Source organism: Pleuronectes platessa, chromosome 3, assembly GCF_947347685.1.
Source record: "Pleuronectes platessa chromosome 3, fPlePla1.1, whole genome shotgun sequence".
In the NCBI taxonomy this organism is placed as follows: domain Eukaryota; kingdom Metazoa; phylum Chordata; class Actinopteri; order Pleuronectiformes; family Pleuronectidae; genus Pleuronectes; species Pleuronectes platessa.
The window spans coordinates 17,726,552-17,748,334 of record NC_070628.1 but is presented as its reverse complement, the minus strand read 5'-3'; the positions used below and the strand labels follow the sequence as shown (position 1 = coordinate 17,748,334).

The 21,783-nt window shown below is 41.7% G+C and overlaps 1 protein-coding gene and 1 long non-coding RNA gene across 2 annotated transcripts in view; both read left to right on the top strand.

Moving 5' to 3' along the window:
* The window catches only part of LOC128436675 (myosin-10), an 80,725-nt gene that overhangs the window by 20,033 nt on the left and 38,909 nt on the right, over window positions 1-21,783 (top strand). The gene's annotated exons all lie outside the window — the stretch shown is intronic.
* Window positions 42-4,329, top strand: LOC128436677 (uncharacterized). Its single transcript, XR_008338099.1, has 3 exons — window positions 42-1,271; window positions 2,155-2,208; window positions 2,460-4,329. It is a non-coding gene; the product is annotated as an uncharacterized LOC128436677 (long non-coding RNA).

Below are 21,783 nucleotides of genomic sequence, written 5' to 3'. Positions count from 1 at the left end.
ACCGAAATCGGTGGGAGGCCCTATTGAAATTGAAATGATTATTATTATTATTATTATTATTATTTTTCTTAGCTTAAATGAATTGGCTTTTTGAGGGCTTTAATGTGCTCAAAAAGTTGTAGGAGTTTGCAGTAAATTCGAAGGCGGCGAAAATTTACGTATTCTGGAGTATTTTGAAAAGGGCGTGGCAAAATGGCTCAAGAGCGCCACCTACGGAAAAGCCCCTCATTTAACATTCACCGATCCTCAAAAAAAACAAAGACTATTGTGTATCATGACTAGATGCACAAAAAAGTCCATCAGTGCATTATGAATAACGCAACAGGAAGCCCGCCAGTTTGACTTTAGTGGCCATTTTGGTCATATTCGATATTTTTTGTTTTAAGTACTCCTCCTACAGCTTTCATCAAATCAACTTACAATTTAGACGATCGTCATCACAACAAAATGGAGATCTAAAGTTATTGAAGGATTAAGTTTTAGCAAAACCGTCTGACCGTGGTGTGGCCTCAAAGTTTGATTAAACGCCATCAAAACACGGGCTCCTGTATCTTGGACATATTTTGTCCAATCGAGTCCAAACTATACACATAAGACAAGAGTCGCGACCTGAAGACATCGGTACAGAAATCGTGACTTAAAATCACAGCGTCCCCTGGTGGCAACAGCAAATGTCTTGTTTTTCTATGTGTTACAGTTTGATTCACTACTCGTAGGGCCTTCATTAAATCAACGTAAAAATTTGATGCATGTGTTCAAAACAAGATGAAGATCTAAAGTTAACGAAATTGCAACTTTTCATAATACTGTGTGACCGTGGTGTGGCTTCCAGTTTGAGGTATGAAAACATCTATATCTGGCAGATGTGCTGCAATATTTAGTCACTAGATGGCAGTGTCAGACCATGCTTTGTGTTATCTATGCATTAACAGACTGTGTTTACAGGGTGGCCAACTTTAGAGGAGAATTAAACCTTTTACAGCATTGCTCAAACTTTGGTTTTAGTCTCAATCGCTAAGTTCTTCCTTCATGACAACTCTGAGGGGGGTAAATTTGTTTTTAACTTCCTTGTTTAAGCGATATAGATGTTTGAAATTCACGTGACGCCACAGTGTAAGCTGTGCTGTGTGTTGTGAGTTCGGCTTTAACCAGGTACAAGTGAACGCCTCATGAAATGGCTTACACCCACATACCCAGTAAATTACACACTTTGATGTTCTGCTCCTTCTCCTGACGGTCACGGTAACGATGTCTGCGCCTCCGTTTCTGTGGTAAGTCACGTTAAGTATTTTATTTCGATGTGATTCGCAGGGTGCCTTTGAATCAGCCGTGATAGCTAAGGGACGCTAATCCGAGAGCTACATACCAGCTCAGTGTATATCAACGGGTTCGATGCGAATGCCAGCTGTTACCGAAACAACCGCCATGAACCCAGGTCCACCAAGCAGAGATAAGCGTTCGTTTATAAGGATGAATCTGAGACAGGAGACTGTGTGTCGGCTTCTTTTTCGCTAGCGCCGGAGGCTAACTAGCTCGCTAACAAGCAAGCTAACAATATCTTCGCATGGGTGCAGTAACTGTTCTTCGACTCGATTGGGGTTATTACCGACAAACACCGACATGAAACGACATGAGCGGGTCCACCCAGCAGATATAAGCGTTACTTTATGCGGATGACTCTGAGACAGGAGACTGTGTGTCGGCTTGTAAGTTAGTTTCGCTAGCGGGCTAGCGATGCTAACTGAAACCTGAGAAACCTGAGTGTTTAAAGTCACATCTGCATTGCAAGAGCAGCTGTTCAAAGGAGCAGTACGTGTCCTAAAGCTCTTTCTTCAGAGTAGTGTTGTAACGTGTTACAGTGAAAAGTAACCGTGTCTCCCACCTTCAGTATTTAAATCGTTAATCTCAGACAGACTTCACTGAATTCTTTTGTTAAATATGAGTAAATCATAGCCTTGTAACTTTACTAGAACAGACAGTGTCATACAGAATTGTAGGCTAATATGCACTACCTATTTCCTAAGCTGAAATGATTATGATCTGATTAACTTTGAATTCATATTTTATTATTACCATGTAAAAGTCTGTTAAGCAGATAACATGGCACATGTATGACTTAACATATCTGTGTATTTGTGTTCAATGTTCCTCTAGGATGTCCAGCGTAAGACACAACTTGAATCCAACCAGACTGAACACTGACTCCAGGTACAGACCTGTTTTCATTACTTAGAAAGTATTGCACATAATACATAATGTGTTAAATTATAATGCAATACTTTTAATGTGAAATAGCTCCATACTAAACATTCATTGTCATGGTAGTGCACGTTTTAATCCAAAAGCATATTCAAATACATAGTTGAATATCCACCGAAAATAAGAATACACACTTTGTTCATATGTAACTCTTTCTCTATAATTATGACATACTTTCATGTTTCCTATCATTTCATTAGGGACGGACGAGCCTGAAGGACACAGCTGTGATGACCATGTTCTGTCTCTTATGACAAAGCAGAAATATAAAACACTGGGTTCTTATCTAAAGTGTATCAAATCAGATCTCCACCATGTTGCTGCTGAGGACATCAGGTGCTGCAGTTCTTCATCTATGAAGATGAAAAAACTCACTGTTAAAGAATGTTTTGTGTTGTGTATGAAGCACAACAGATTTCAGATAGAACCGTTGTACTGTGGTCTGGGTTTGTATCCTAATGGTTAAATGCACATATTTTAAGTCGCTTTTGATAAAAGTACTGAAAGAAATACAACATTGTAAAAATAGATAAAATGTCTTTCTACCTCATCTGTAATATTCAAGGTGATAATCTCCCACAGAGCTATTGATAACAGTCCACATCAAGTCTCTCCACTTCCCTCGGTGTGAAAACATAATTATATAATTAATTTGAGAACTGTTTACAACACTTATGTGTGGAGATTATACTCATATCTAAACTGTCATATTCACTGTAAAACTCCATGACAGGCTAAATAAACGCGGTGGGAATAGTAATGGTGGATATAATATATTGTAACTTTACTAGAACAGACAGTGTTCATAGAGAATTTGAAAATGATGTACACTACCTATTTCCTAAGATGAAATGATTATGATCTGATTATTTTTATGTTTCCTCTCATTTTATTAGGGACGGACGAGCCTGAAGGACACAGCTGTGATGACCAATTGACCATGTTTTGTCTCTTATGGCAAAGCAGAAATATTAAACACTGGGTTCTTATCTAAAGTGTATCAAATCAGAAAGCAAAAGATACACATTGTTGTAATAAGTTTCTATTATTTTAACCAACAATAATAAAGATAGAAATGAATTGTTATCCATGACAATGAGCAATGACTGTTACCACTAAACAGTTGCAGGCCATCTTTATTTAAGGGAGGAATTTAGAAGTGTTGTGTAGCTTCTGATGATGATGCAGTCGTCCACGTGTTGACCACCATGTTGCTGCTGACGACGTCAGGTGCTGCAGTTCCTCATCTATAAAGAGAAGAAACGCACTGTTAAAGAATGTTTTGAGTTGTGTATGAAGCACAACAGATTTCAGATAGAACCGTTGTACTGTGGTCTGGGTTTGTATCCTAATGGTTAAATGCACATATTTTAAGTCGCTTTTGATAAAAGTACTGAAAGAAATACAACATTGTAAAAATAGATAAAATGTCTTTCTACCTCATCTGTAATATTCAAGGTGATAATCTCCCACAGAGCTATTGATAACAGTCCACATCAAGTCTCTCCACTTCCCTCGGTTTGAAAACATAATTATATAATTAATTTGAGAACTGTTTACAACACTGATGTGTGGAGATTATAATCATATCTAAACTGTCATATTCACTTTAAAACTCCATGACAGGCTAAATAAACGCGGTGGGAATAGTAATGGTGGATATACCAGCCTTCAACAGAATAATGGTGAAACATAGTTACTATCACATGCAACTTACACGTGTAGCATATTGATATTAACTTATTATAATAAAACATAAAGTCTCAACCAAACATACGACCCTGCAGCTAACTTGCTTCAATCTGTTCATTAGACGTGTTAAATAAACGGTAACTTTTATAACAGTTTTATATTAAAAAAGCCTTGCGGCATGTAAGCATATGATGATAGATAAAGCAATAGGTTTTGTTGTAGTATAGTTTCAAGGTTACTTACCTCTAGTTCATAGAGCCTCCTGCTGGCTACAGTAAGTGAAGCGATAGTCCTTGCCGCAGTGCCCAAACGCATGCAACGCAGAGACGAGCGCTTCTCATTGAACGTTCTCTCTTCACCGACCGCAACAGACTTGAAATTGCCTGTGCTCGGGCCCGTTAGTGCTACAACGTAGCCCTAGTTATTATTAGGGCCCGAGCACCGAAATCGGTGAGAGGACCTATTGAAATTGAAAAGATTATTATTATTATTATTTTTCTTCGCTCAGTGAATTGGCTTTTTGAGGGCTTTAACGTGCTCAAAAAGTTTCTAAAGTGTACAGTAAATTAGAAATGTGCGCAAGTTTACGTATTCTGAAGTATTTGGGAACGGGTGTGTCAAAACCGCTCAATAGCGCCACCTACGGAAAAGCCCCTCATTTAGCATTCACCGATCATCAAAAAAAACAAAGACTATTGTGTATCATGACTAGATGCACAAAAAAGTCCATCAGTGCATTATGAATAACGCAACAGGAAGCCCGCCAGTTTGACTTTAGTGGCCATTTTGGTCATATTCGATATTTTTTCTTTTAAGTACTCCTCCTACAGCTTTCATCAAATCAACTTACAATTTAGACGATCGTCATCACAACAAAATGGAGATCTAAAGTTATTGAAGGATTAAGTTTTAGCAAAACCGTCTGACCGTGGTGTGGCCTCAAAGTTTGATTAAACGCCATCAAAACACAGGCTCCTGTATCTTGGACATATTTTGTCCAATCGAGTCCAAACTATACACATAAGACAAGAGTCGCGACCTGAAGACATCGGTACAGAAATCGTGACTTAAAATCACAGCGTCCCCTGGTGGCAACAGCAAATGTCTTGTTTTTCTATGTCTTACAGTTTGACTCACTTCTCGTAGGGCCTTCATCAAATCAACGTAAAAATTTGATGCATGTGTACAAAACAAGATGAAGATCTAAAGTTATCAAAATTTAAACTTTTCATCAATCTGTGTGACCGTGGTGAGGCTTATAAATTTGATAAACAAAATGAAAACACCATGTCTGTAGTTAATGGTCCAACACTGCTCTCTAGTGACTTAATATTGAATTACACCTGTAGTGCCAATATTAAGGCACCAGAGGTCAGTGTAACACCATGGTTTGATCAAGACACAAAATGTAACTATTGAAAAAGCCATTTCGTCCCCTCTTCCCCCAATTTAAATCTGTCTGGAGCCGCACAACATATTTGATAACACAGGTTATAAAGTTATATATATACATATATATATATATATATAGTTATACAATATATATAAAAACTATAGTTTGTTGCATTTATTAAATAACAGAACGACAATAAAGACAACTGTTGACATTTAACTGGTTTTTTTACCTGCTACAAAATAGGAAAACACCATACTCTGACCATGGCGTGGAGTCAAAGTCTGATCACATGCCATCAAAACACGAGCGTCTGTATCTTGGACATATTTGGTCCAATCAACTCCAAACTAGACATGTAAGACAAGAGTCGCGATCTGATGACATCTACAAGGACACCATGACTTAAAATCCTAGCGCCACCTGCTGGCTACAGGAAGTGAAGCGTTTATTCTTGCTGCAGAGCTTAAAACGCACGCAAGGCAGAGACGTGCGCTTGGTCATCGATCGCTCTCTCTTCCCCGACCGCAACAGACTTGAAATTGCCTGTGCTCGGGCCCGTTAGTGCTACAACGTAGCCCTAGTTATTAGGGCCCGAGCACCGAAAGGTGAGAGGCCCTATTGAAATTGTAAGGATTTTTATTATTATTATTATTTCCCTTCGGGGGGCTTTTTCAGGGTCTAGACATGCTCAAAAAGTTGTGAAACTTTGCAGGAAATTCAAGGTCTGCGGACAATTTAGTATTCTGGAGTAATTTGAATTGGGCGTGGCAAAATGGCTCAACAGCGCCCCCTGGAACCAGCCCCTAGGTTTCCACATAAGCGATTTTCCCCAAAATCTAGACACTGGTGTAACGTGACTAATCATAGAAAAAAGTCTATTGGAGCATTATGAAAAATGCAACAGGAAGTCCGCCATTTTGCTTTTAGTGGCCATTTTGGCAATATCCCACATTTTTACTTTTACGTACTTGTCCCAGGGCTTTCATCAGATCAACTTCAAATTCAGATGAGTGTCATCACAACAAGATGGAGATAAAAAATGATTGAGGGATTTTTTTTTTATCACACCGTGTGACCGTGGCATGGCGTTAAAAATTGGTTACACGCCATCAAAACACGGGCATCTGTATCTCGGACATACATGTTCCAATCAAGTCCAAACTAGACATGTAAGACAATAGTCCCCGCCTGATGACATCTATGCATAAATGATGACTTAAAACCGCAGCGCCCCCTGGTGGCAACAGGAAATGTCTTGTTTTTTGCTTGTCTTACACTTGGATGAATTTCTCCTCATCCACTGACCTCAACCATGTCAAACTGTATCAAATGGGTCCCAAGACATTGACAATGAAGACATAAGATTACCGTGACTTTTCGTCAAACGCCATATGAATGGCGTGGCATTAAAGTTCATCAACTCGCCGTGAAACACGAAATTGCTGTAACTTCAGTGTTCATGATTCTATCTCTCTCAAACTACATGTGTGTAACAACAGCCCCCCCCTGAAGATATTCATATGGTTTTAAGAAATGGGCGTGGCAAAAAAACTGACCAGCGCCCCCTATAGGGCAACCCCGGCACTACGATGGCCGACATTTATACAAATCTATCGGGACATGTGTCGTTTCATAACAAACAAAAAAATATCTTGGATAGGTATGCTTGACCAAACAGGGAGGCCGCCATTTTGGATTAAGTGGCCATTTTTTTTCCATATTCCACATTTTTACTTGATGCACTTGTCCCAGGGCTTTCATCAGATTAACTTCAAATTAAGATCAGTGCCATCACAACAAGATGGAGATAAAAAGTGATTAAGAGATTGACCTTTCGTCACACCGTGTGACCGTGGCGTGGCGTCTTGAGTTTGATTAAACGCCATCAAAACACGAGGTTCTGTATCTCGGACATACATTGTCCAATCGAGTCCAAACTAGACATGTAAGACAAGGGTGCCATCCTGATGACATCTACACAGAAATTATGACTTGAAATTACAGCGCCCCCTGGTGGCTACAGGAAGTGACATGTTTTATACTTTGATGAACTGCTCCTGGCTGATTTACAATATACAGCTCAAATCAGATCAGTCAAGTCATTAGATCATGGTCAGAATTGTGACGTTTCCTCAAACCGTGTAAACATTGATGTGCGGCGAAGGATTTTCCTTCGCCAAAGGACACGATGTTATCATAACTCCACTGTGCATTGTCCTATCACTACAAAACTTCTGTCACATGGTCAGAGTCCAAGCCTGAACAGCTCTATGTGTCAATATTTCCTCAGTGTCATAGCGCCACCTACTGATTCGCCAGGAAACAGGAAGTACTTTGTTAATCCACTCTGCATTATCCAACCGGCTCCAAACTACTGACCTATGATCACAATACTATTCTGAACAGCTCCACATATAAATATTAGTTCAGGGTCATAGCGCCACCTACTGATCATTGTGAAAATTACATTGTGGTAAAATTTTCCAATTGACACGAAACTGCTCACGCTACATCAGAGCGGCTACTTGAACAGATCTATAAGTCTGTGTGTAATAATAGTGATGGCGCCACCTACTGGCAAACCTACTGCCGCAGAGCGCAAAACGCATGCAACGTGGAGAAGTGCATGCTCGATCGATGATGTGCGCTTAGTCATCGATTGCTCTCTCCACCGACCGCAACAGGCTTCAACGTGCGGGTGCTCGGGCCCGCCAGTGCTACAACGTAGCCCTAGTTAGGGCCCGAGCACCGAATGGTGAGAGGCCCTATTGAATCTGTAAGGATTTTTATTATTATTATTATTATTATTATTATTATTTCCCTTTGGGGGGCTTTTTCAGGGTCTAGACATGCTCAAATAGTTATGAAACTTTGCAGGAAATTCAAGGTCTGCGGATATTTTAGTATTCTGGAGTAATTGGAATTGGGCGTGGCAAAATGGCTCTACAGCGCCCCCTGGAACCAGCCCCTAGGTTTCCACATAACGGATTTTCATCAAAATCTGGATATAGGTGTATCGTGACCAGTCATGAAAAAAAGTCTCATGGAGCATTATGAAAAACGCAACAGGAAGTCTGCCATTTTGCTTTTAGTGGCCATTTTGGCAATATCCCACATTTTTACTTTTACGTACTTGTCCCAGGGCTTTCATCAGATCAACTTCAAATTCAGATGAGTGTCATCACAACAAGATGGAGATAAAAAATGATTGAGGGATTTTTTTTTTATCACACCGTGTGACCGTGGCATGGCGTTAAAAATTGGTTACACGCCATCAAAACACGGGCATCTGTATCTCGGACATACATGTTCCAATCAAGTCCAAACTAGACATGTAAGACAATAGTCCCCGCCTGATGACATCTATGCATAAATGATGACTTAAAACCGCAGCGCCCCCTGGTGGCAACAGGAAATGTCTTGTTTTTTGCTTGTCTTACACTTGGATGAATTTCTCCTCATCCACTGACCTCAACCATGTCAAACTGTATCAAATGGGTCCCAAGACATTGACAATGAAGACATAAGATTACCGTGACTTTTCGTCAAACGCCATATGAATGGCGTGTCATTAAAGTTCATCAACTCGCCGTGAAACACGAAATTGCTGTAACTTCAGTGTTCATGATTCTATCTCTCTCAAACTACATGTGTGTAACAACAGCCCCCCCCTGAAGATATTCATATGGTTTTAAGAAATGGGCGTGGCAAAAAAACTGACCAGCGCCCCCTATAGGGCAACCCCGGCACTACGATGGCCGACATTTATACAAATCTATCGGGACATGTGTCGTTTCATAACAAACAAAAAAATATCTTGGATAGGTATGCTTGACCAAACAGGAAGGCCGCCATTTTGGATTAAGTGGCCATTTTTTTTCCATATTCCACATTTTTACTTGATGCACTTGTCCCAGGGCTTTCATCAGATAAACTTCAAATTAGGATCAGTGCCATCACAACAAGATGGAGATAAAAAGTGATTAAGAGATTGACCTTTCGTCACACCGTGTGACCGTGGCGTGGCGTCTTGAGTTTGATTAAACGCCATCAAAACACGAGGTTCTGTATCTCGGACATACATTGTCCAATCGAGTCCAAACTAGACATGTAAGACAAGGGTGCCATCCTGATGACATCTACACAGAAATTATGACTTGAAATCACAGCGCCCCCTGGTGGCAACATGAATTGACATGTTTTATTCTTTGATGAACTGCTCCTGGCTGCTTTAAGATATACAGCTCAAATGAGCTCAGTCAAGTCATTGAATCAAGGTCAGAATTGTGACATTTCCTCAAACCATTTAAACATTGAGGTGCGGCGAAGGATCATCCTTCGCCAAAGGACACGATGTTTTCATAAGTCCACTGTGCATTGTCCTATCACTACCAAACTTCTGTCACATGATAAGAGTACAAGCCTGAACAGCTCTATGTGTCAATATTTCCTCAGTGTCATAGCGCCACCTACTGATTATCCATGAAACAGGAAGTACTTTGTTAATCCACACTGCCTTATCCAACGGGCTCCAAACTTCTGACCTATGATCACAATCCTGATCTGAACAGCTCCATATATAAACATTAGTTCACGGTCATAGCGCCACCTACTGATCAGTGTGAAAATTACATTGTGGTAAAATTTTCCAATTGCCACGAAACTGCTCACGCTACATCAGAGCGGCTACTTGAACAGATCTATAAGTCTGTGTGTAATAATAGTGATGGCGCCACCTACTGGCAAACCTACTGCCGCAGAGCCGAAACGCATGCAACGTTGAGAAGTGCATGCTCGATCGATGATGTGCGCTTGGTCATCGATCGCTCTCTCCACCGACCGCAACAGGCTTCAACGTGCGGGTGCTCGGGCCCGCAAGTGCTACAACGTAGCCCTAGTTAGGGCCCGAGCACCGAATGGTGAGAGGCCCTATTGAATCTGTAAGGATTTTTATTATTATTATTATTATTGTTATTATTATTTCCCTTTGGGGGGCTTTTTCAGGGTCTAGACATGCTCAAAAAGTTATGAAACTTTGCAGGAAATTCAAGGTCTGCGGATATTTTAGTATTCTGGAGTAATTGGAATTGGGCGTGGCAAAATGGCTCTACAGCGCCCCCTGGAACCAGCCCCTAGGTTTCCACATAACGGATTTTCATCAAAATCTGGATATAGGTGTATCGTGACCAGTCATGAAAAAAAGTCTCATGGAGCATTATGAAAAACGCAACAGGAAGTCCGCCATTTTGCTTTTAGTGGCCATTTTGGCAATATCCCACATTTTTACTTTTACGTACTTGTCCCAGGGCTTTCATCAGATCAACTTCAAATTCAGGTGAGTGTCATCACAACAAGATGGAGATAAAAAATGATTGAGGGATTTTTTTTTTATCACACCGTGTGACCGTGGCATGGCGCTAAAAATTGGTTACACGCCATCAAAACACGGGTATCTGTATCTCGGACATACATGTTCCAATCAAGTCCAAACTAGACATGTAAGACAATAGTCCCCGCCTGATGACATCTATGCATAAATGATGACTTAAAACCGCAGCGCCCCCTGGTGGCAACAGGAAATGTCTTGTTTTTTGCTTGTCTTACACTTGGATGAATTTCTCCTCATCCACTGACCTCAACCATGTCAAACTGTATCAAATGGGTCCCAAGACATTGACAATGAAGACATAAGATTACCGTGACTTTTCGTCAAACGCCATATGAATGGCGTGGCATTAAAGTTCATCAACTCGCCGTGAAACACGAAATTGCTGTAACTTCAGTGTTCATGATTCTATCTCTCTCAAACTACATGTGTGTAACAACAGCCCCCCCCTGAAGATATTCATATGGTTTTAAGAAATGGGCGTGGCAAAAAAACTGACCAGCGCCCCCTATAGGGCAACCCCGGCACTACGATGGCCGACATTTATACAAATCTATCGGGACATGTGTCGTTTCATAACAAACAAAAAAATATCTTGGATAGGTATGCTTGACCAAACAGGGAGGCCGCCATTTTGGATTAAGTGGCCATTTTTTTTCCATATTCCACATTTTTACTTGATGCACTTGTCCCAGGGCTTTCATCAGATTAACTTCAAAATAAGATCAGTGCCATCACAACAAGATGGAGATAAAAAGTTATTAAGAGATTGACCTTTCGTCACACCGTGTGACCGTGGCGTGGCGTCTTGAGTTTGATTAAACGCCATCAAAACACGAGGTTCTGTATCTCGGACATACATTGTCCAATCGAGTCCAAACTAGACATGTAAGACAAGGGTGCCATCCTGATGACATCTACACAGAAATTATGACTTGAAATTACAGCGCCCCCTGGTGGCTACAGGAAGTGACATGTTTTATACTTTGATGAACTGCTCCTGGCTGCTTTAAGATATACAGCTCAAATGAGCTCAGTCAAGTCATTGAATCAAGGTCAGAATTGTGACATTTCCTCAAACCATGTAAACATTGATGTTTGGCGAAGGATCATCCTTCGCCAAAGGACACGATGTTTTCATAAGTCCACTGTGCATTGTCCTATCACTACCAAACTTCTGTCACATGATAAGAGTACAAGCCTGAACAGCTCTATGTGTCAATATTTCCTCAGTGTCATAACGCCACCTACTGATTCGCCAGGAAACAGGAAGTACTTTGTTAATCCACTCTGCATTATCCAACCGGCTCCAAACTACTGACCTATGATCACAATACTGATCTGAACAGCTCCACATATAAATATTAGTTCAGGGTCAGAGCGCCACCTACTGATCAGTGTGAAAATTAAGTTGTGTTAACATTGTCCGATTGACACAAAATTGCTCACGCTGTATCAGAGCGCCTACATGAACAGATATATATGTCTGTGCGTAATAATAGTGATGGCGCCACCTACTGGCAAACCTACTGCCGCAGAGCGCAAAACGCATACAACGTGGAGAAGTGCATGCTCGATCGATGATGTGCGCTTGGTCATCGATCGCTCTCTCCACCGACCGCAACAGGCTTCAACGTGCGGGTGCTCGGGCCCGCAAGTGCTACAACGTAGCCCTAGTTAGGGCCCGAGCACCGAATGGTGAGAGGCCCTATTGAAATTGTAGGCATTATTAGGGCCCGAGCACCGAATGGTGAGAGGCCCTATTGAATCTGTAAGGATTTTTATTATTATTATTATTATTATTTCCCTTTGGGGGGCTTTTTCAGGGTCTAGACATGCTCAAAAAGTTATGAAACTTTGCAGGAAATTCAAGGTCTGCGGATATTTTAGTATTCTGGAGTAATTGGAATTGGGCGTGGCAAAATGGCTCTACAGCGCCCCCTGGAACCAGCCCCTAGGTTTCCACATAACGGATTTTCATCAAAATCTGGATATAGGTGTATCGTGACCAGTCATGAAAAAAAGTCTCATGGAGCATTATGAAAAACGCAACAGGAAGTCCGCCATTTTGCTTTTAGTGGCCATTTTGGCAATATCCCACATTTTTACTTTTACGTACTTGTCCCAGGGCTTTCATCAGATCAACTTCAAATTCAGATGAGTGTCATCACAACAAGATGGAGATAAAAAATGATTGAGGGATTTTTTTTTTATCACACCGTGTGACCGTGGCATGGCGTTAAAAATTGGTTACACGCCATCAAAACACGGGCATCTGTATCTCGGACATACATGTTCCAATCAAGTCCAAACTAGACATGTAAGACAATAGTCCCCGCCTGATGACATCTATGCATAAATGATGACTTAAAACCGCAGCGCCCCCTGGTGGCAACAGGAAATGTCTTGTTTTTTGCTTGTCTTACACTTGGATGAATTTCTCCTCATCCACTGACCTCAACCATGTCAAACTGTATCAAATGGGTCCCAAGACATTGACAATGAAGACATAAGATTACCGTGACTTTTCGTCAAACGCCATATGAATGGCGTGGCATTAAAGTTCATCAACTCGCCGTGAAACACGAAATTGCTGTAACTTCAGTGTTCATGATTCTATCTCTCTCAAACTACATGTGTGTAACAACAGCCCCCCCCTGAAGATATTCATATGGTTTTAAGAAATGGGCGTGGCAAAAAAACTGACCAGCACCCCCTATAGGGCAACCCCGGCACTACGATGGCCGACATTTATACAAATCTATCGGGACATGTGTCGTTTCATAACAAACAAAAAAATATCTTGGATAGGTATGCTTGACCAAACAGGGAGGCCGCCATTTTGGATTAAGTGGCCATTTTTTTTCCATATTCCACATTTTTACTTGATGCACTTGTCCCAGGGCTTTCATCAGATTAACTTCAAATTAAGATCAGTGCCATCACAACAAGATGGAGATAAAAAGTGATTAAGAGATTGACCTTTCGTCACACCGTGTGACCGTGGCGTGGCGTCTTGAGTTTGATTAAACGCCATCAAAACACGAGGTTCTGTATCTCGGACATACATTGTCCAATCGAGTCCAAACTAGACATGTAAGACAAGGGTGCCATCCTGATGACATCTACACAGAAATTATGACTTGAAATTACAGCGCCCCCTGGTGGCTACAGGAAGTGACATGTTTTATACTTTGATGAACTGCTCCTGGCTGCTTTAAGATATACAGCTCAAATGAGCTCAGTCAAGTCATTGAATCAAGGTCAGAATTGTGACATTTCCTCAAACCATTTAAACATTGATGTTTGGCGAAGGATCATCCTTCGCCAAAGGACACGATGTTTTCATAAGTCCACTGTGCATTGTCCTATCACTACCAAACTTCTGTCACATGATAAGAGTACAAGCCTGAACAGCTCTATGTGTCAATATTTCCTCAGTGTCATAGCGCCACCTACTGATTCGCCAGGAAACAGGAAGTACTTTGTTAATCCACTCTGCATTATCCAACCGGCTCCAAACTACTGACCTATGATCACAATACTAATCTGAACAGCTCCACATATAAATATTAGTTCAGGGTCATAGCGCCACCTACTGATCAGTGTGAATATTAAGTTGTGTTAACATTGTCCGATTGACACAAAATTGCTCACGCTACATCAGAGCGCCTACATGAACAGATAAATAGATGTCTGTGCGTAATAATAGTGATGGCGCCACCTACTGGCAATCCTACTGCCGCAGAGCGCAAAACGCATTTATTGTGGAGAAGTGCATGCTCGATCGATGATGTGCGCTTGGTCATCGATCGCTCTCTCCACCGACCGCAACAGGCTTCAACGTGCGGGTGCTCGGGCCCGCAAGTGCTACAACGTAGCCCTAGTTCTTATTATTATTCTTATTATTCTCCGAACAATGAATTGGCTTTTTGAGGGCTTCAACGTGCTCAAAAAGTTTTTAAACTTTCCAGTAAATTAGAGAGTGGTGAAAATTTACGTATTCTGGAGTATTTGGAAATGGGCGTGGCAAAATGGCTCAACAGCGCCCCCTGGAACCAGCCCCTAGGTTTCCACATAAGCGATTTTCACCAAAATCTAGACACTGGTGTAACGTGACTAATCATAGAAAAAAGTCTATTGGAGCATTATGAAAAATGCAACAGGAAGCCCGCCATTTTGGATTTAGTGGCCATTTTGGCCAAATTCCACATTTTTACTTTAATGTACTTGTCGTAGAGCTTTCATCAGATCAACTTAAAAATTAGATGGGTGTCATCACAACAAGATTGAGAAAAAAAATGATCAACGGAATTTTTTTCCGTCACTTCATGTGACCGTGGCGTGAAGTCAAAATTTGGTTCCACGCCATCAAAACACGAGCATCTGTATCTCGAACATACATGGTCCAATCAAGTCCAAACTAGACATGTAGGACAAGAGTCCCGGCCTGAGGACATCTACACAGAAATAATGACTCAAAATCACAGCGCCCCCTGGTGGAACCAGGAAATGTCTTGTTTTTTGCTTGTCTTACACTTGGATGTATTCCTCCTCATCCACTGACCTCAACCATGTCGACATTGATAATGAAGGCATAAGATAACTGTGACTTTTCGTCAAACGCCATATTAATGGCGTGGCATCAAAGTTCATCACCTCGCCGTGAAACACGAAATTGCTGTAACTTCAGTGTTCATGGTTCTATCTCTCTCAAACTACATGTGTGTAACAACAGCCCCCCCCTAAAGATATTCATATGGTTTTAAGAAATGGGCGTGGCAAAAAAACTGACCAGCGCCCCCTATAGGGCAACCCCGGCACTACGATGGCCGACATTTATAGAAATCTATCGGGACATGTGTCGTTTCATAACAAACAAAAAAATATCTTGGATAGGTATGCTTGACCAAACAGGGAGGCCGCCATTTTGGATTAAGTGGCCATTTTTTTTCCATATTCCACATTTTTACTTGATGCACTTGTCCCAGGGCTTTCATCAGATTAACTTCAAATTAAGATCAGTGCCATCACAACAAGATGGAGATAAAAAGTGATTAAGAGATTGACCTTTCGTCACACCGTGTGACCGTGGCGTGGCGTCTTGAGTTTGATTAAACGCCATCAAAACACGAGGTTCTGTATCTCGGACATACATTGTCCAATCGAGTCCAAACTAGACATGTAAGACAAGGGTGCCATCCTGATGACATCTACACAGAAATTATGACTTGAAATCACAGCGCCCCCTGGTGGCAACATGAATTGACATGTTTTATTCTTTGATGAACTGCTCCTGGCTGCTTTATGATATACAGCTCAAATGAGCTCAGTCAAGTCATTGAATCAAGGTCAGAATTGTGACATTTCCTCAAACCATTTAAACATTGAGGTGCGGCGAAGGATCATCCTTCGCCAAAGGACACGATGTTATCATAACTCCACTGTGCATTGTCCTATCACTACAAAACTTCTGTCACATGGTCAGAGTCCAAGCCTGAACAGCTCTATGTGTCAATATTTCCTCAGTGTCATAGCGCCACCTACTGATTCGCCAGGAAACAGGAAGTACTTTGTTAATCCACTCTGCATTATCCAACCGGCTCCAAACTACTGACCTATGTTCACAATCCTGAATAGAACAGCTCCATATATGAATATTAGTTCAGGATCATAGCGCCACCTATTGATCAGTGTGAAAATTAAGTTGCGGAAACATTGTCCAATTGAGACAAAATTTCTCACGCTACAGCAGAGCGCCTACTTGAACAGATCTATATGTCTGTGCGTAATAATAGTGATGGCGCCACCTACTGGCAAACCTACTGCCGCAGAGCGCAAAACGCATGCAACGTGGAGAAGTGCATGCTCGATCGATGATGTGCGCTTGGTCATCGATCGCTCTCTCCACCGACCGCAACAGGCTTCAACGTGCGGGTGCTCGGGCCCGCAAGTGCTACAACGTAGCCCTAGTTATTATTATTTCCCTTTGGGGGGCTTTTTCAGGGTCTAGACATGCTCAAAAAGTTATGAAACTTTGCAGGAAATTCAAGGTCTGCGGATATTTTAGTATTCTGGAGTAATTGGAATTGGGCGTGGCAAAATGGCTCTACAGCGCCCCCTGGAACCAGCCCCTAGGTTTCCACATAACGGATTTTCATCAAAATCTGGATATAGGTGTATCGTGACCAGTCATGAAAAAAAGTCTCATGGAGCATTATGAAAAACGCAACAGGAAGTCCGCCATTTTGCTTTTAGTGGCCATTTTGGCAATATCCCACATTTTTACTTTTACGTACTTGTCCCAGGGCTTTCATCAGATCAACTTCAAATTCAGATGAGTGTCATCACAACAAGATGGAGATAAAAAATGATTGAGGGATTTTTTTTTTATCACACCGTGTGACCGTGGCATGGCGTTAAAAATTGGTTACACGCCATCAAAACACGGGCATCTGTATCTCGGACATACATGTTCCAATCAAGTCCAAACTAGACATGTAAGACAATAGTCCCCGCCTGATGACATCTATGCATAAATGATGACTTAAAACCGCAGCGCCCCCTGGTGGCAACAGGAAATGTCTTGTTTTTTGCTTGTCTTACACTTGGATGAATTTCTCCTCATCCACTGACCTCAACCATGTCAAACTGTATCAAATGGGTCCCAAGACATTGACAATGAAGACATAAGATTACCGTGACTTTTCGTCAAACGCCATATGAATGGCGTGGCATTAAAGTTCATCAACTCGCCGTGAAACACGAAATTGCTGTAACTTCAGTGTTCATGATTCTATCTCTCTCAAACTACATGTGTGTAACAACAGCCCCCCCCTGAAGATATTCATATGGTTTTAAGAAATGGGCGTGGCAAAAAAACTGACCAGCACCCCCTATAGGGCAACCCCGGCACTACGATGGCCGACATTTATACAAATCTATCGGGACATGTGTCGTTTCATAACAAACAAAAAAATATCTTGGATAGGTATGCTTGACCAAACAGGGAGGCCGCCATTTTGGATTAAGTGGCCATTTTTTTTCCATATTCCACATTTTTACTTGATGCACTTGTCCCAGGGCTTTCATCAGATTAACTTCAAATTAAGATCAGTGCCATCACAACAAGATGGAGATAAAAAGTGATTAAGAGATTGACCTTTCGTCACACCGTGTGACCGTGGCGTGGCGTCTTGAGTTTGATTAAACGCCATCAAAACACGAGGTTCTGTATCTCGGACATACATTGTCCAATCGAGTCCAAACTAGACATGTAAGACAAGGGTGCCATCCTGATGACATCTACACAGAAATTATGACTTGAAATTACAGCGCCCCCTGGTGGCTACAGGAAGTGACATGTTTTATACTTTGATGAACTGCTCCTGGCTGCTTTAAGATATACAGCTCAAATGAGCTCAGTCAAGTCATTGAATCAAGGTCAGAATTGTGACATTTCCTCAAACCATTTAAACATTGATGTTTGGCGAAGGATCATCCTTCGCCAAAGGACACGATGTTTTCATAAGTCCACTGTGCATTGTCCTATCACTACCAAACTTCTGTCACATGATAAGAGTACAAGCCTGAACAGCTCTATGTGTCAATATTTCCTCAGTGTCATAGCGCCACCTACTGATTCGCCAGGAAACAGGAAGTACTTTGTTAATCCACTCTGCATTATCCAACCGGCTCCAAACTACTGACCTATGATCACAATACTAATCTGAACAGCTCCACATATAAATATTAGTTCAGGGTCATAGCGCCACCTACTGATCAGTGTGAATATTAAGTTGTGTTAACATTGTCCGATTGACACAAAATTGCTCACGCTACATCAGAGCGCCTACATGAACAGATAAATAGATGTCTGTGCGTAATAATAGTGATGGCGCCACCTACTGGCAATCCTACTGCCGCAGAGCGCAAAACGCATTTATTGTGGAGAAGTGCATGCTCGATCGATGATGTGCGCTTGGTCATCGATCGCTCTCTCCACCGACCGCAACAGGCTTCAACGTGCGGGTGCTCGGGCCCGCAAGTGCTACAACGTAGCCCTAGTTCTTATTATTATTCTTATTATTCTCCGAACAATGAATTGGCTTTTTGAGGGCTTCAACGTGCTCAAAAAGTTTTTAAACTTTCCAGTAAATTAGAGAGTGGTGAAAATTTACGTATTCTGGAGTATTTGGAAATGGGCGTGGCAAAATGGCTCAACAGCGCCCCCTGGAACCAGCCCCTAGGTTTCCACATAAGCGATTTTCACCAAAATCTAGACACTGGTGTAACGTGACTAATCATAGAAAAAAGTCTATTGGAGCATTATGAAAAATGCAACAGGAAGCCCGCCATTTTGGATTTAGTGGCCATTTTGGCCAAATTCCACATTTTTACTTTAATGTACTTGTCGTAGAGCTTTCATCAGATCAACTTAAAAATTAGATGGGTGTCATCACAACAAGATTGAGAAAAAAAATGATCAACGGAATTTTTTTCCGTCACTTCATGTGACCGTGGCGTGAAGTCAAAATTTGGTTCCACGCCATCAAAACACGAGCATCTGTATCTCGAACATACATGGTCCAATCAAGTCCAAACTAGACATGTAGGACAAGAGTCCCGGCCTGAGGACATCTACACAGAAATAATGACTCAAAATCACAGCGCCCCCTGGTGGAACCAGGAAATGTCTTGTTTTTTGCTTGTCTTACACTTGGATGTATTCCTCCTCATCCACTGACCTCAACCATGTCGACATTGATAATGAAGGCATAAGATAACTGTGACTTTTCGTCAAACGCCATATTAATGGCGTGGCATCAAAGTTCATCACCTCGCCGTGAAACACGAAATTGCTGTAACTTCAGTGTTCATGGTTCTATCTCTCTCAAACTACATGTGTGTAACAACAGCCCCCCCCTAAAGATATTCATATGGTTTTAAGAAATGGGCGTGGCAAAAAAACTGACCAGCGCCCCCTATAGGGCAACCCCGGCACTACGATGGCCGACATTTATAGAAATCTATCGGGACATGTGTCGTTTCATAACAAACAAAAAAATATCTTGGATAGGTATGCTTGACCAAACAGGGAGGCCGCCATTTTGGATTAAGTGGCCATTTTTTTTCCATATTCCACATTTTTACTTGATGCACTTGTCCCAGGGCTTTCATCAGATTAACTTCAAATTAAGATCAGTGCCATCACAACAAGATGGAGATAAAAAGTGATTAAGAGATTGACCTTTCGTCACACCGTGTGACCGTGGCGTGGCGTCTTGAGTTTGATTAAACGCCATCAAAACACGAGGTTCTGTATCTCGGACATACATTGTCCAATCGAGTCCAAACTAGACATGTAAGACAAGGGTGCCATCCTGATGACATCTACACAGAAATTATGACTTGAAATCACAGCGCCCCCTGGTGGCAACATGAATTGACATGTTTTATTCTTTGATGAACTGCTCCTGGCTGCTTTATGATATACAGCTCAAATGAGCTCAGTCAAGTCATTGAATCAAGGTCAGAATTGTGACATTTCCTCAAACCATTTAAACATTGAGGTGCGGCGAAGGATCATCCTTCGCCAAAGGACACGATGTTATCATAACTCCACTGTGCATTGTCCTATCACTACAAAACTTCTGTCACATGGTCAGAGTCCAAGCCTGAACAGCTCTATGTGTCAATATTTCCTCAGTGTCATAGCGCCACCTACTGATTCGCCAGGAAACAGGAAGTACTTTGTTAATCCACTCTGCATTATCCAACCGGCTCCAAACTACTGACCTATGTTCACAATCCTGAATAGAACAGCTCCATATATGAATATTAGTTCAGGATCATAGCGCCACCTATTGATCAGTGTGAAAATTAAGTTGCGGAAACATTGTCCAATTGAGACAAAATTTCTCACGCTACAGCAGAGCGCCTACTTGAACAGATCTATATGTCTGTGCGTAATAATAGTGATGGCGCCACCTACTGGCAAACCTACTGCCGCAGAGCGCAAAACGCATGCAACGTGGAGAAGTGCATGCTCGATCGATGATGTGCGCTTGGTCATCGATCGCTCTCTCCACCGACCGCAACAGGCTTCAACGTGCGGGTGCTCGGGCCCGCAAGTGCTACAACGTAGCCCTAGTTATTATTATTTCCCTTTGGGGGGCTTTTTCAGGGTCTAGACATGCTCAAAAAGTTATGAAACTTTGCAGGAAATTCAAGGTCTGCGGATATTTTAGTATTCTGGAGTAATTGGAATTGGGCGTGGCAAAATGGCTCTACAGCGCCCCCTGGAACCAGCCCCTAGGTTTCCACATAACGGATTTTCATCAAAATCTGGATATAGGTGTATCGTGACCAGTCATGAAAAAAAGTCTCATGGAGCATTATGAAAAACGCAACAGGAAGTCCGCCATTTTGCTTTTAGTGGCCATTTTGGCAATATCCCACATTTTTACTTTTACGTACTTGTCCCAGGGCTTTCATCAGATCAACTTCAAATTCAGATGAGTGTCATCACAACAAGATGGAGATAAAAAATGATTGAGGGATTTTTTTTTTATCACACCGTGTGACCGTGGCATGGCGTTAAAAATTGGTTACACGCCATCAAAACACGGGCATCTGTATCTCGGACATACATGTTCCAATCAAGTCCAAACTAGACATGTAAGACAATAGTCCCCGCCTGATGACATCTATGCATAAATGATGACTTAAAACCGCAGCGCCCCCTGGTGGCAACAGGAAATGTCTTGTTTTTTGCTTGTCTTACACTTGGATGAATTTCTCCTCATCCACTGACCTCAACCATGTCAAACTGTATCAAATGGGTCCCAAGACATTGACAATGAAGACATAAGATTACCGTGACTTTTCGTCAAACGCCATATGAATGGCGTGGCATTAAAGTTCATCAACTCGCCGTGAAACACGAAATTGCTGTAACTTCAGTGTTCATGATTCTATCTCTCTCAAACTACATGTGTGTAACAACAGCCCCCCCCTGAAGATATTCATATGGTTTTAAGAAATGGGC